The sequence below is a fragment of the Pongo pygmaeus genome, chromosome 12 (genome assembly GCF_028885625.2).
Source record: "Pongo pygmaeus isolate AG05252 chromosome 12, NHGRI_mPonPyg2-v2.0_pri, whole genome shotgun sequence".
NCBI classification, from domain to species: Eukaryota; Metazoa; Chordata; class Mammalia; order Primates; family Hominidae; genus Pongo; species Pongo pygmaeus.
This window is the reverse complement of record NC_072385.2, coordinates 116,010,978-116,024,290: the sequence shown is the minus strand read 5'-3', so window position 1 is coordinate 116,024,290 and position 13,313 is coordinate 116,010,978.

Below are 13,313 nucleotides of genomic sequence, written 5' to 3'. Positions count from 1 at the left end.
GAGCCTAGAAATGTCTTTTCGCTGGTGAGACCAAGTAGAGTAAGGGGAGCTTTGACAGTTGGACCTGTGTAGGACCTGAGTTTCTGCCTGTGTCTCACATTAATTGCTGGAGAGCGGCTTGCTGTGTGGCATGAGTGGTGGTGGTGGCTTCCCTCTGTGCTTGGCCGGCTGCAAACCCTTCCCCCAACCCCTTCTCAGCCCGGTCCCTGCCATACTCTTCAGTTAGAATCCCTGCCACATCCCTAGGCCCCCATGCCACAAGCTGCAGTGCCTTGTGTTTATTTTAGCCTCTCTGAGCTTCCCCACCATCCACACAGGGCTCCTCTTCCTCATTCCCACATGGTGACATGCTGGGTTCCTTCTTTCTCCAAGGCTTGAGTCAGTGGCTGAACACGCACTCTCGGGGATGCTGGCCAGGGACTGAGGCACTGCCTGTTTCTGTGTTGATTGGTCCTGGGCATCAGGGTTCATTTGTGGGAGACCCGGCCACTTCAGGGAGTTTTATCCTGTAATTCCTTCCAGTTCTTTGTTCTTGTCCCGTGACCGCTTTTTCTCCTTCCAGTTCCTCAGATTTGTTTTCATCCACAGCAGTACTTTATGGCGGTTTGGAAGGCCGTTGACTCCCCAAGCACCTGTCCCACCTGAGTCGATTTTCTCTTTCCCATTCCCTTTGCCCTGGAGATTGTATTCAACTTCCGCTTGTTTTCATTCAGCATTTCCTGAGTGCTTGCTCTGATGTATGTTCAGGGCAGCCTCCGGGAATAGCAGACTGAGACTCCATCCTTATCCTCTGGGGGCCTTCAGGCCAACAGGAAACAGGGATCAATTGGCTCACCTCTTTATCTCTCTGTGTGGAGAGAGAGAGCAAAGAGACAAGAGGCTTCCTGGAGGAGGCGACACCTGAGCTGTTAGGGGCGCTAGTCTCTGAGTCTGGTGAGTTCAGTTTGATGTTAGGGGTAAAACCTTCACTGATACTGAGCAGGTAGAGTCTGTTGCCTCCCAAATCCCAGTTTCCAGCCATATACACTGCTAATCTCTGCCTCTATGGCTTCCTTTTTCTCCCATTTTGCTGACCACCCTACTTTAGTTAAAAGATCTTTCACCTTTAGATGTGCTGATCTCTCTTTTTTTTTTTTTTCCTGTGGAGGTTTAAATATGCTGATATAAGTAACTTTGTGACTTTACTTGCTCTTCCTGGTTTTTTTTCATTGTTTGTTTTGGTCTCTCAATTGCTTGTGTACACGCCTGAAATCTTCCTCAAGTGTTTATTTTATATTTAACTCAGAGTTTTAGGGGCACTTGCTATTGTTTCTGTCTAGATGGTTATGGTGGGCCATTGTCTTGGGGCTTCTATGCTGTGAGACCGCTGTTCTATTTTATAGAGGCTGATTAATGTTACTGGAGAAGCTGTAACTAATGTTCAGAAATGGGTATTTTGTACCATATGGAACTGCCAGTATCTATCACTTTTTGATTGAGAATAACAGCAGTTTCAATATGGTTCAATTTATTGTTAAAGGTTTGCCTCATGTTAGCACAAAGGTATTTCTCAAGTTCTTAGACAAGCTTGTAGCAGGTCCTATCTACTACATGTCTGGTTTAAGGAAGAAGTGGGCACCAGGATGCCTGGGGATTTAGGACTAACACCAGGGCTTGCTGGCTGGGTGAGTAGGAGATGGGGGAGAACCTCTCTGAGCTTGTTTTCTTAGATTTGAGATGAATATATTAATTGCTGGAATTCTTTATATCCCTGACACTTGTATAATTTGCTTTGTTACTGCAAAATGGCTAGTTCCCTTCTAACTTTGCTTACATTATAAATGTGCATAGCAAAAACTGATTTTAAACTACTTTCTGATTTTTCTTATCTTCTCAGTAGAATCCTAACCAATGAGGTTTTATTTCCTGTTGTTGAGGGCCCAAGGGATTGACTACCTTAAAACTTAGGTTATTAAAAACATTTGCAAAGGATCATTTATTTCTTCCCTATGTCTGGTGGCGAGGAGTGAAGGCCCCTAAAATGCTGGAATGATATTGGGTGAAAGACCTCTTGAACTTCAAAAAGTGCATGATTTTGGTTTGCTTTAAAATCACCTGGTGGCTTAAACTTTGTTCATTTTCAGCATCTGCTGCTTTGCCCTTCCGAGAAAGAATGCCAAAGCATTTAAGAACACAGGAAAAAGAGGAGGGGTGAGCTGAGAGAGAGAAAACTCACAGGTCCTTGATGGCTAAGCACTGCTTAAAGCCACGGAATGTGACAGTCTGGCCCCATTCCCATTTTATAGATGAGGAAAAGGAATGACTTACCTGAGTAAGGCATGTGATATAGTTTGGATCTGTGTCTCCACTCAAATCTCATGTTTAATTGTAATCCCCAATGCTGGAGGCAAGGCCTGGAGGGAGGTGTTTGGATCATGGAGTTGGATCTCACATGCCTTGGTGCTGCCTTTGTGATAGTTCTTGCAAGATCTGGTCATTTAAAAGTGTGTGGCACCATCCCCTGCACTGCCTTGCTTGCTCCTGCCTTTGCCATGTGACGTGTCTATTCCTGCTTTGCTTTCTGCCATGACTGTAAGCTTCCTGAGGCCTCCCTAGAAGCCAAGCAGATGCCAGGACCATGCTTCCTGTAAAGCCTGCAGAACCATGAGCCAATTAAACATCCTTTCTTTATAAATTACCCAGTCTCAGGCATTTCTTTATAGCAGTGCAAGAACGGCCTAATACAGTATGCCATGTAGCAACAGAGACCAAATCCAGACTAGAATACAGACACAACACCCTGCCTTCCTCCCTCCCTGTCCCCTTCTTATCCCCTCCCTTTTGCCTTCCCCACTCTCCCTCCCTTCCTTCCTTCTTTTCTCCCTGTCCTCCCCTCCCCTGCCTCCCCACCTCCCCTTGGCTCCCCTCCTCCTTGATACCCTCCTTTCCTTTCTCCCTCCCTCCCCTCCTTCCTTTTATTATAAAAGAGTGTAAATATATACAGAAGTTGCAAGAATAGTGTCATATACTTCTCTGTGACCATCACCAGCTTCAACAGTTATCAACTCCTGAGAAACTTGTTTAATCTCTGTGACTCACTTCCTCTTCTCCCCAGTTTATTTTGAAGCAAGTCTCAATCATATCATTTAATCCATAAATATTTCAGAAAGCATCTTTAAAAGAGCAATCTTTTTCTAAACATGATTACAATGCCATTAGTAAAACTAAAAATTAATGACTCCTTAATGCTATGAAATAGCCAGCCTTAGTATTGCATAACCATCACTTTCTAGTTACTTGGCATTTCTGAACACCTGGTTTGAGTAAGAATTTCTACAAATGTTATGCTGAAGAGTCACAGGAATGTAGTGAGCCTCAAAAAGTAATTGAAATGATGTCTGCTTAGTGTCTCAATTATTCTCAGTTTTTCAAGACCTCCAGAGGCCGAGAGAACACACCTTACAGCTGTCATTTGACTTAAATGTTGCTAACGGCAGTTGCAAGTCCATTTGTCTTTATTTCACACTCACTGAAGGTAGAACCAACTAGTAACTGCCCTCTGAATAATGAATGTCTGAGTTCTTCAAGTTATTCGGTTTCCATTTAGAGCTCCCTTCTTCTGCTGTAAAGAATCCCTATTTTTAAACTTTTACTCATTTTTTTTTCCAGGAAAGTAGGAGAAGAAAGAGAAAATATTTTTTAGGTGCCACCCAATTTAATCAACATCCAAGTGTGATAGGTGTTTTAGTAGAGAGCTTAAACGACTTTCCCAAGAGTATTAGTTTCAGATGGCTGCTGTGACAAGTTATCACAAACTTGGTGGCTGAAAAGATGAAAAATTTACCTTCTTTCAGTTCTGGAGGCCAGAAGTTTGAACTGAATCTTAGGGGCTAAACCTAAGGAGTTGGCTGGGCTGGTTCTGGCTGGAGGCATTGGGGATAGAATCTGGACCTTGCCTCTTCTAGCTTCTGATGGCTGCTGGCACTCCTTGGCTTGTGGCCACATCATTCCAATGTCTGCCTCCACAGTCTCATTGCCTTCCCTTCTGTGTCACATCTCCCTCCGCCTCTCTTATAAGGACACTTGTGATTACATTTAGGCCCACTGGATAATCCAGGGTACTCTTCCCACATTAAGATCCTCAATTTAATCACATCTTCAAAGTCCTTTGTTGATATACTATTCACAGTTTCCAGGGATTACAACATGGATGTCTTCGGGGGCCATTATTCAGCCTACTGCACCAAAGTTACACAGCTACAAGGTTTAATGTTAATGGTGTGCTAATATATTACAACTTACTGGTTGGGAAAAAGGGATAGTGGACAAAAACATGCCTTTTTGCATCAAACTTAAGTTCTAATCTTAGTTTTGTCTGTGATCATGGGCAAGCACTTTAACCTCTCTGAGCCTCAGTCTTCTCATCTGTGTATGGGGATGATATCAACCTTCTCATAGGCTAGTGTAAGGATGAAATTGGCTAATCTATATAAAGGATCTGGTGCAGTGCCTGGCATATAGTGCACATTCCATAAATGAGCTCCCATATTATTATAATGCAAGAATCCCTTTGGCTTATCTTATGTGGTACCCATGCAGAACCAGGTATTTTCTGTTTGCAATATATTAATGAAACCAAAAACAATTTGATGTCAAGACATTTACAGTAGTCAATAGAAGGGTAATTTATGAAGTATTATTGTGTGAAAAGACAATGATGATAATTTTGAATTAAGAAATAAAACTCTAAAATAGAATCACAGAGCATATTGGGGCAACTTTTAAGTGAAATTTGTAAAGGTTTTTGTAAAACAAAAAATGTCACTGATTGGCAAGGGATTTGAAGATGAGAAGGAGCACTGGGTCTGGACTCGGTATACATTTTTTTTTTTTTTTTTTTTTTAGACAGTCTCGCTCTGTCATTTAGGCTGGAGTGCAGTGGCGCCATGTCAGCTCACTGCAACCTCTGCCTCCCAGGTTCAAGTGATTCTTGTGCCTCAGCCTCCCAAAGTAGCTGAGATTACAGGTGCACACCACCACACTGGCTAATTTTTGTATTTTTAGTAGAGATGGGGTTTCACCATGTTGGCCAAGCTGGTCTTGAACTCCTGGCCTCAAGTGATCTGCCTGCCTCAGCCTCCCAAAGTGCTGAGATTACAGGTATGAGCCACTGAACCCAGCCGAGAACACCTGTTTGTGTTCTAGATCTGTTTATTTCTCTCTAGATGGGCTTGGGGAAACTACTTACTTTAGCTTTCTAAGCTTCAGTGTCTTAATGTATGAAAAGGAAAGAACCAGATCATGGCTGTTAAGTATGTAAAAATTATTCAAGTATGTCTCATAAACACTTAATAGTAAGGAGCCATCAATGGTCCCTTGTCCCTGATAAGAAAGATAAAGAGGAGAAGCAACTGCATGTGTGTCCACGATGGACTTTATTACATCATTTAAAAAATCAATGAGCAGAACACTTGTTTCCTGAAGCATCGTGTAGCTTTATTTGAAGATAGCTTTCTTTCCAAATGAATCCTGCCAGATACCAGCATGGGTATACATTTTACTGCAAAGTTCCATGGTGCTGTAAGGCCAGCTGTATGAAGCACACACACAGCTCTTTTTCCAGTAGCAATTATCTGATGAAATTGTGCCTTGTTGCAGCAGACAAGCCAGCTATATTCCCATTGGAGTAGGGAGCACGTGCTATGGTATTTATAAACTGTAAAAGCTGTTTGTCAGCATGCACAGCACATGCATTCATCACTGAGTGCTGGCAAGAAATAGCTTTATTGTTCCTGAAGAGCTAATGATGGATTTATAAATTCTGTCAGCAAATCTACTGCTGCAAGGGATTCTCTCTATAGATGATGTTGACTCCAGCAAGTGCAGTTTTAATCATGGACTGAATACATTGTAAGGCCCTGGGTCAGACACTTAGCCCATTCTTTTCTGAGCCAACCCCAACAGATTCCAGATGCAAAGGAAGAGTCATGGTGCAAGGTGCATGGTGTCATAGAGGAGATGAAACATGGGAAGTCAGCATACTCAGAATCCTCAGCATCACCCTACACTGCCTAGCAAGAGAAAGATTTCAGAACCATTGCAGACACCATCTTGCCCCGTTGCTGGGGTCTGCACAAGCCAAAACTTTAGAATCCTTTCCAGGCTTCTGCTGTTGGCTTTGCTGGGGATGGGTGCAGGAATGGTTCATGCTTCCTTACAACCTTTGTCTCCGGGCCAGTCAGACAGCCTAGCAGCCCATAGAAGTGAGCCGTAACCCTCCACAGGGTTCACAGCAGTATACCCAGGGTCTCTTCATTGGCCCTTTCTGCTTCTGTTGGATTGGGTGTAATCTGATTCTTGACTCTCAGCTTTGGTTTTTATCCACCATCTGCCTTTGCGTCTTGGCAAATCATCTCTCTGTTCATTACTCCAGTTACCATTCATACCCTCCGTCTATGTGTTTCTGCATTTTAGAGCATTTTCATGTAAGCCTACCCCAAGACAGCCTCAAGGACAAGCCTAAGCCTCAGCTAGCTGAGGTTTAGTCCAACTTCTTGAAAGCCCCACAGAGAGAGAGACCTGGAGGTTTCAGGCTGTTGGAGTTCATGACCTCAGGTGACTGACACAGGCCTGATCAGACTCCATTCCAAGTTTCTTAGTCAGAGTTATCAACTCCCACTGGAAGCTTGGGGTCATTTCCACATAAGATACTGCATGATATATAATAGGATTTTAAATGGACCATGTTTCACTTGCATATTCCTGTAACCTCCAGTATAACTGCCCCTCTTTTAATCAGCCAGCCCCAGTGGCTTCTGGTAGTTTGTCCATGAGGGACTTTGTACAGTTCTGTGGTTATTTGTGATAGCTTCCCAGAGGAATAGGGGAGGACCCTGTAGCTTTTATTGTGAGCGATTGATTGCCCTTGAGGGTCAGATTATTTATTATGGTTTTGTCTCATATCCAATTTCATTTGTTCCATAAAAATATATTAAAGGCTACTCTATGTTATGGTTCCATTATATTATAAATTTATGTTCTGATATAGTGGTGAAAAAAAACCACAGCTCTTGCTTGTAAGATGCTCATAGTCTGATGGGATGGACATCCAGGGCTGGGGTGCTTAAGGGTAGCAGAAAAGGAGCACAGGCCTTGGAGGTCAGACCTTGGTTCAGAGTCTGGCTTCACCACTTACTTGCTCTGTGACCACAGTCAAGTTACTTAACCTCTCTGAAGCCTCCATTTTCTCAACTGTACAAAGGGGACTAAGGCCTATTTTACAAGGTTGAGATAACGCACATTAAGGACACATTGTAGGTGCTCAAAAAAGGTTACTCTCCTTTTTTTGTTGACTAATATTGCATTCTTGGCTAAGGTTTTATTACATAAACTGAATTGAAACCTTGACATCAGTTTAATGAATCTGAATAGAGTAGATAGTTGATGATTCAGATTTACAATCACTTGCTACCCTCTCATTCTTTGCTGATAAACTCATATTGGCATATCAGTATAATATTAAGTTCCACTGCTGCTCTGAGGTCAAGAGCATCCTCTATCCTTGACACGTTGCTTGTTTAGACCTTTTCCCTCTTCCCCTCATGATCTGTGTATCATGAGTCAGGAAGAGACCCCTGAGCCTTGGAAGCTTCCTTGAGCAGTTACAGACTTGCTGACATTTATGAGTTAACGTTGCCTTATCAAAAAATGAAGGATTCTAAAAACAATGTAGGCCCCAAATAACTGCCTCACAAACAAGTATTTTAGTGCTGAAGTGATCACCATATTCCATGAAAGTTTTGGCAGGGGTTTCCCTTCTTCACTGAGCACCAGATGTCTACAATGCAATTGCACAGGTTTGTCCTCGGACAAGCACCCATTATTTCTGATGGTTAAATGTTTCAATCCATCTCAAGAAACTGCCTGCAATCAGCAGATCTAATAAAGCTGGAGTTTTAAAAGTAGTTTGGACCCATTGGAATGTGCTGTTGCAATTGGAATAGAAACTGTGCAATAATAATATTACATATATGTTTGACATTGTTTTAAGTGCTTTATCTAAATTATTCTTACAACAAGACCATGAGGTAAGTGCTGTTATTGTCCTCATTTTACCAAGGAGACGGAAGAACCAAGGGGTTTATAAACCCCCTCAAGGAGACTGAAAAACCAAGGGGGTTATAAAACGTGCCCAAAGTCATGCAGCTAGGAACTGGGGAGCTAGGAATTGAACCCAGGCAGTTTGAGCTCAGAGTTCATGCTGTCAACCTGTACTACAGTATACAAACTCAATACTAGTTTTTTAAAAACTAGTTTTATTTTATTTTTAATTGACAAATAATAATTGAATATTCAATACTGATGTAAGTCATTGACTAATGGTTATTTAGAGATTCAATTGAAAAGATTTTGATTATCTCAAGAGGCTAAGTTTTTGATGTTTACCAGTAGTATGGCCCCAAATTTGTAAGCTGAGAATTGATTACTCATTATTTCTTGACATTCCTGTTGTTACTGAGATGCTGCTATGTGGTAAGAACTTTCTTGGCTACTGGTGAGAAGAGTGGGGAATTATTATTAAACATGATCTTGTCAAGAACTGTGAAAGATCTGAAGTTTCCCCTACTTGTATGGTTGTAAGTTAGTCTGCTACAGATTCATGGAAGCTGGGAAAGGCACGTGGTTTCTGGGTTGTAATAAACAACAGGCACTTCATTACAGCAACAGCAGTAACCAGAGTATTCGCATTTATGCTTGTTCTCTGAGCCTCAGTTTCCAGCTCATTCCAAAAGAAATTTGGGGTGGTTACAGAATTGATCAGGACTCTGGAATCGAGGTGACAGAAACAAGAAGATAAGAATGAATTAGGGCCGGGCAGGGTAGCTCATGCCTGTGATCCCAGCACTTTGGGAGGCCGAGGCGGGTGGATCACTTGAAATCAGGAGTTTGAGACCAGCCTGACCAAAATGGTGAAACCCCATCTCTACTAAAAAAACAAAAATTAGCTGGGAATGGTGGCACGTGCCTGTAATTCCAGCTACTCAGGAGGCTGGGGTGGAAGAATCACTTGAACTCGGGAGGTGAAGGGTGCAGTGAGCTGGAGATTGCGTCACTGCACTCCAGCCTTGGTGACAGAGTGAGACTCTATCTCAAAAAAAAAAAAAAAAAAAAAAAAAAATTAGATGAGAAAAAATGTGGTAAATGTGTATTAAGTTGGAAAATATGCATAGCTATCCATTTCAAAATATATATTATTTAATTACTTGTGCTCTGACTTGTTTTAGGAGGGTTTTTAAAGTAGTTTCAAAGATATGTCCATCTGACATGACAAAATGAAAATAACTGGAATATATACATTTTTGTGCTGACTGCTTCCCCAAAGGACTTTGTTAAACTTAGGAATTGAAAAACAAATACCAGGAAATTAATAGTAAAACAAACAAACAAACAAAAAAACCAAAAAGGAATTCACAGAAAAAAAATTGGATAGAGCCCCAAATTCTAAATGTGTGGTTTCCATGCACAGTGACTGGCCCTAGGATCTATCCTGGGATCTGTCCTGACCCTTTGTCTCACATGCATGAAAACTGAGGGCAAACTTGAAACACCCGAGCACAGTCTTCTGCAATCACCCCAGCTTTGCCTACTTTACTTCTGAGCAGGTCCTCTTCTGCCTCTGCCCTGACTCTCAACTCTGACTCCTCTTTTTAGTTCTGCTCCTGCGCTTGGTTTCTGCATTGGACACTGTCCTCCCATGGTGACCTCAGCAAAGTGTTTCTCAGGATGTTGACTCAGGGCTGCTCTAGCGCTTTTCCTGACTGCCACAACTTGTGTGCATGGAACCCAAATCCCCATATGGACAGGTACTGTCTGGGTTAATGGGACACACTGCACCAATTGTTGGCCCCACACCCACAGCAGTTGACTACTTTGCTCGGTTGTTTCTTTTGCATAAGTGTCTTTTTCACCCAATTGGCTACCTGTCAATGTGGAGCCTGGGCTTTCTGTCCTTCATGTCTTCTCTGACTGTGTATCAGACTACTTTATGCGTGTTTGGTGGTTTCAAGAAGTTGCCAGCCGGCTTCTTAATTTGTTGATAGGACGCTGTGCTAGCACACCCAGGGACAGTCATTTTATAAAATAGTCTCAGTTTTCTGATAAATAAAATATTTAAATGCAGGAGGGTTTACTTCTCAGCTGTAAAATAACAACAACAACATCAATGGCACAAGCAATAACAGCAACCATATCATCTTCAAGTTTTGAGCATTCCCGTGGTAGACACTTTGCTCATTCTCAAAAAACCCCATGAGTAAAGAACAATTTTTAGCACCATTCTATAGAGAATAGATTCAGATACAGAGAGTTTAGGTGATTTTCCCCAAGTCAAATGAGTAAGTTAAGTAGGATTAAATCTGAGTCTTCCTGACTTCAAAGACCAGATTTCCCCACACTGCTACCTCTGGTTTATTCAGTGGCATCCATGATGGTCAAGGGACAGCTGCCAGGAAAAATCAGGGGGATCTCATTTGGGGTCACCATGTGACAAACACCTCAATCTCTCAACACTTTTCACCTCCAAATAGCTAATGAGCTAAGTCCTTATTCAAAATGGAAGCTTTTTGTAAACAAATTGTTTAATCTTAGTGATCACCCCATACCACCACCAATTCACTTAACAAAGTCATTTGTAAGTCTATCAGCTTTGTTCTGAAAAACAAAAACAAAACAGCTGATTAAACTCGTGAGCATGGCATTAAAAAACAAATAAAATGGGAGCTTTTGCTGCAACACTAGTCATAATCCGTAGCAATTTACTTATACCATCACCCATTTTGCTTTGTTTCTAGCCTGGGAAAAGAAAGTCAGTCTTTCTCAAAGCCAGCCTCATCACGTATTTCTATCCATTGTTTATTCGTTTGTCATTCATTCACTAAATATTTATTGATCATCTCCTGGGTGCCAGATGCAGTGCCAGGCTCTGGAAATTAACAGTGGTTTGTCCTTTCATGCCAGTCCTTCCACCGTCTTCAGACCTTCTGTGTGTCTACCATCCCCTTTCCTGTTACTTATACCCACTCCCTCTTTTGCTGGTTTGTTCCAACTCAGCCTATAAAAATGCTGAAATCATTTCCATCCTCTTCCACTCCCTTCTTCTTATCACCTTCATTCTGCTCTTCTAAGCCAAGCTTCCAAAGAATTGCCTCTAATTACAGCTTCGCCTTCCTGTCTGCACATTCAGTTGCAATCCCCATGGTCTGAAACTGCCCTTACCAAAGTCACTCCATTGAACACTTCTGTGTCCACACCATCCTGGGCCTCTCAGCCACCTTGGACAGTGTTGACCCTTCCCTCCTTCTGGAAGTGATTCCTTGGTGTCTTTGACCTTATTCTCTGGACCTTTGTAATCCTGAACATTCTGTCTCTGTCTTCCTAAAGGCTTGTTCAATCTTTACCCAGAACTGAAGTATGGGCTCTTTGCAAGCTTCCCTCTGGTCTACTGCTTTCTTTCTCTGCTCTTTTTTTTGTTGTTATTGTGCAATTGCATCCACTCACGTAGCAGTGGCAGACAGGCATTTATATTTCAGTTTTTGCCTGTTCCCCTGAGCTTCAGATAGACAAAAAAGTCCTGTGGAACCCCACCACTGGGATGTTCCACAACAAGTCCTAAACTGAGCTCGTCATCTTCCCAAGATGGTGATCCTATGGTCTTGTCTGTTTCAGGGGATGGCAGCACATCCACACTGTCACTCCAGTCAGATGCCCAGAAGCCACTTCTCAAGTCAGGGTTTTCCTTCCCTTGCTCCCCTTCCTTCCCTTTCCCTCCCCTTTCCCCCTCCCCTCCCCTCCCCTCCCCTCCCCTTCTCTCCCCTTCTCTCCCCTTCCCCCTTCCGTCCCCTCCCCCTTCCCCTCCCTCCCTCCTTCCCTTCCTTCCTTCCTTCCTTCCTTGCTCCCTCCCTCCCTTCCTCCTCCCTCCGTCTTCTTCCTTCCCTCCGTCTTCTTCCTTCCCTCCCTCTCTCCCTCTCCTTCGTTCCCTCCCTCTGTCCCTCTCCTTCCCTCCCTCCCTCTGTCCCTCTCCTTCCCTCCCTCCTTCCCTTCCCTTCCCTTCCCTTCCCTCCCCTTCCTTTCTCTTGTCTTGTACCAGTTAGTGGGAAAATAAAAGTAAGTAATAAAACAAAGTCCCAGCCTTTGCTCTTATAAATGTATACTGTAATGGGAAAGATTGACTTTGATCAAAGAACTGCAAAAATAAATGGAACATTTTATTTATAATCAAGGTTGGTATAAGAATATGCAATAAGAATTCTTCCCATAAGAACTGAGATTCAAATTGAGATTGAAGGAAGAATATGAGTTAACTAGTTAAAGGATAGATGATGGTATGTTTTCAGCAGAGGAAATAACACATGCAAAAGCCCCGGGAAGAGGAAGCTGGGGCATTGAAGGAACAGAGACAAGGCTGGAGTAGCTCTACAGGCAACAGTGAGGCCTGAGTGAGGCTGGGAGATGACTAGGCAGACCATGCAGGCACTGGTGGGTCAGGTGACAAGTTCTTGTCTATATCCTACATGTATAAGGGCAGTTGTTCAAGGGTTATAAGCATAAAGATGATATGATCAATTTTAATTTTGTCTTAAAATGTGGAGAATGGAGAAGAGGGGAGAACACATGGCTGTGTAGGTGCTAGTTAAGAGGCATGAGATGGTGGTGACTTATTAGTATGGCTGCCAAGGATAGAAAACTAGAGGTCACTTTACAACAAGTCTATCAGTTTGATTTAGAATAACTCAATTTGCCTCTCGGAGGAGAGTAATGTAAGTGTTCAGACTTGAGGTTCAGTTATGTGAGCCCTGTTTCTTCCTAAGTGCAAGAGATTTCATTAAATAATTTAACTTGAGTCCTGACGAAGTGTCTTTGCTGCCCCATAAGGCCATTTCTGTAGTTATTCTTCCAACAAAACATGGGTCAGTTGCACTGCATAAGCCAGGAGGCTGAAGTCACCTGTCATCAGTGCCCCAGAGCTCTGTTTAGAAAAAGTTACAGCAGCATCTCCCTCCAGGCAGCCAAGGAAGGCACTCCAGATAGCACCAGCACCTCGCAAATGGTGGTGGCCCTTTCCCTGTTCGGTCTAGCATGATACAGCTGTTGCATTTGTGCTGAGGCTGTGACACCAACATCCCACTGGGGTCATGTGCAGCTTAAGTTAAATGAGGGCATTTTTAACTGCCAACTGGAGTAATGTATGAGTGTATGTATTTCTACTCATTAAACTTTAGAAATAAAATATGGAATGGGGCTGGAATTGGAATGGGATATGCATCTTGCATTTTCCC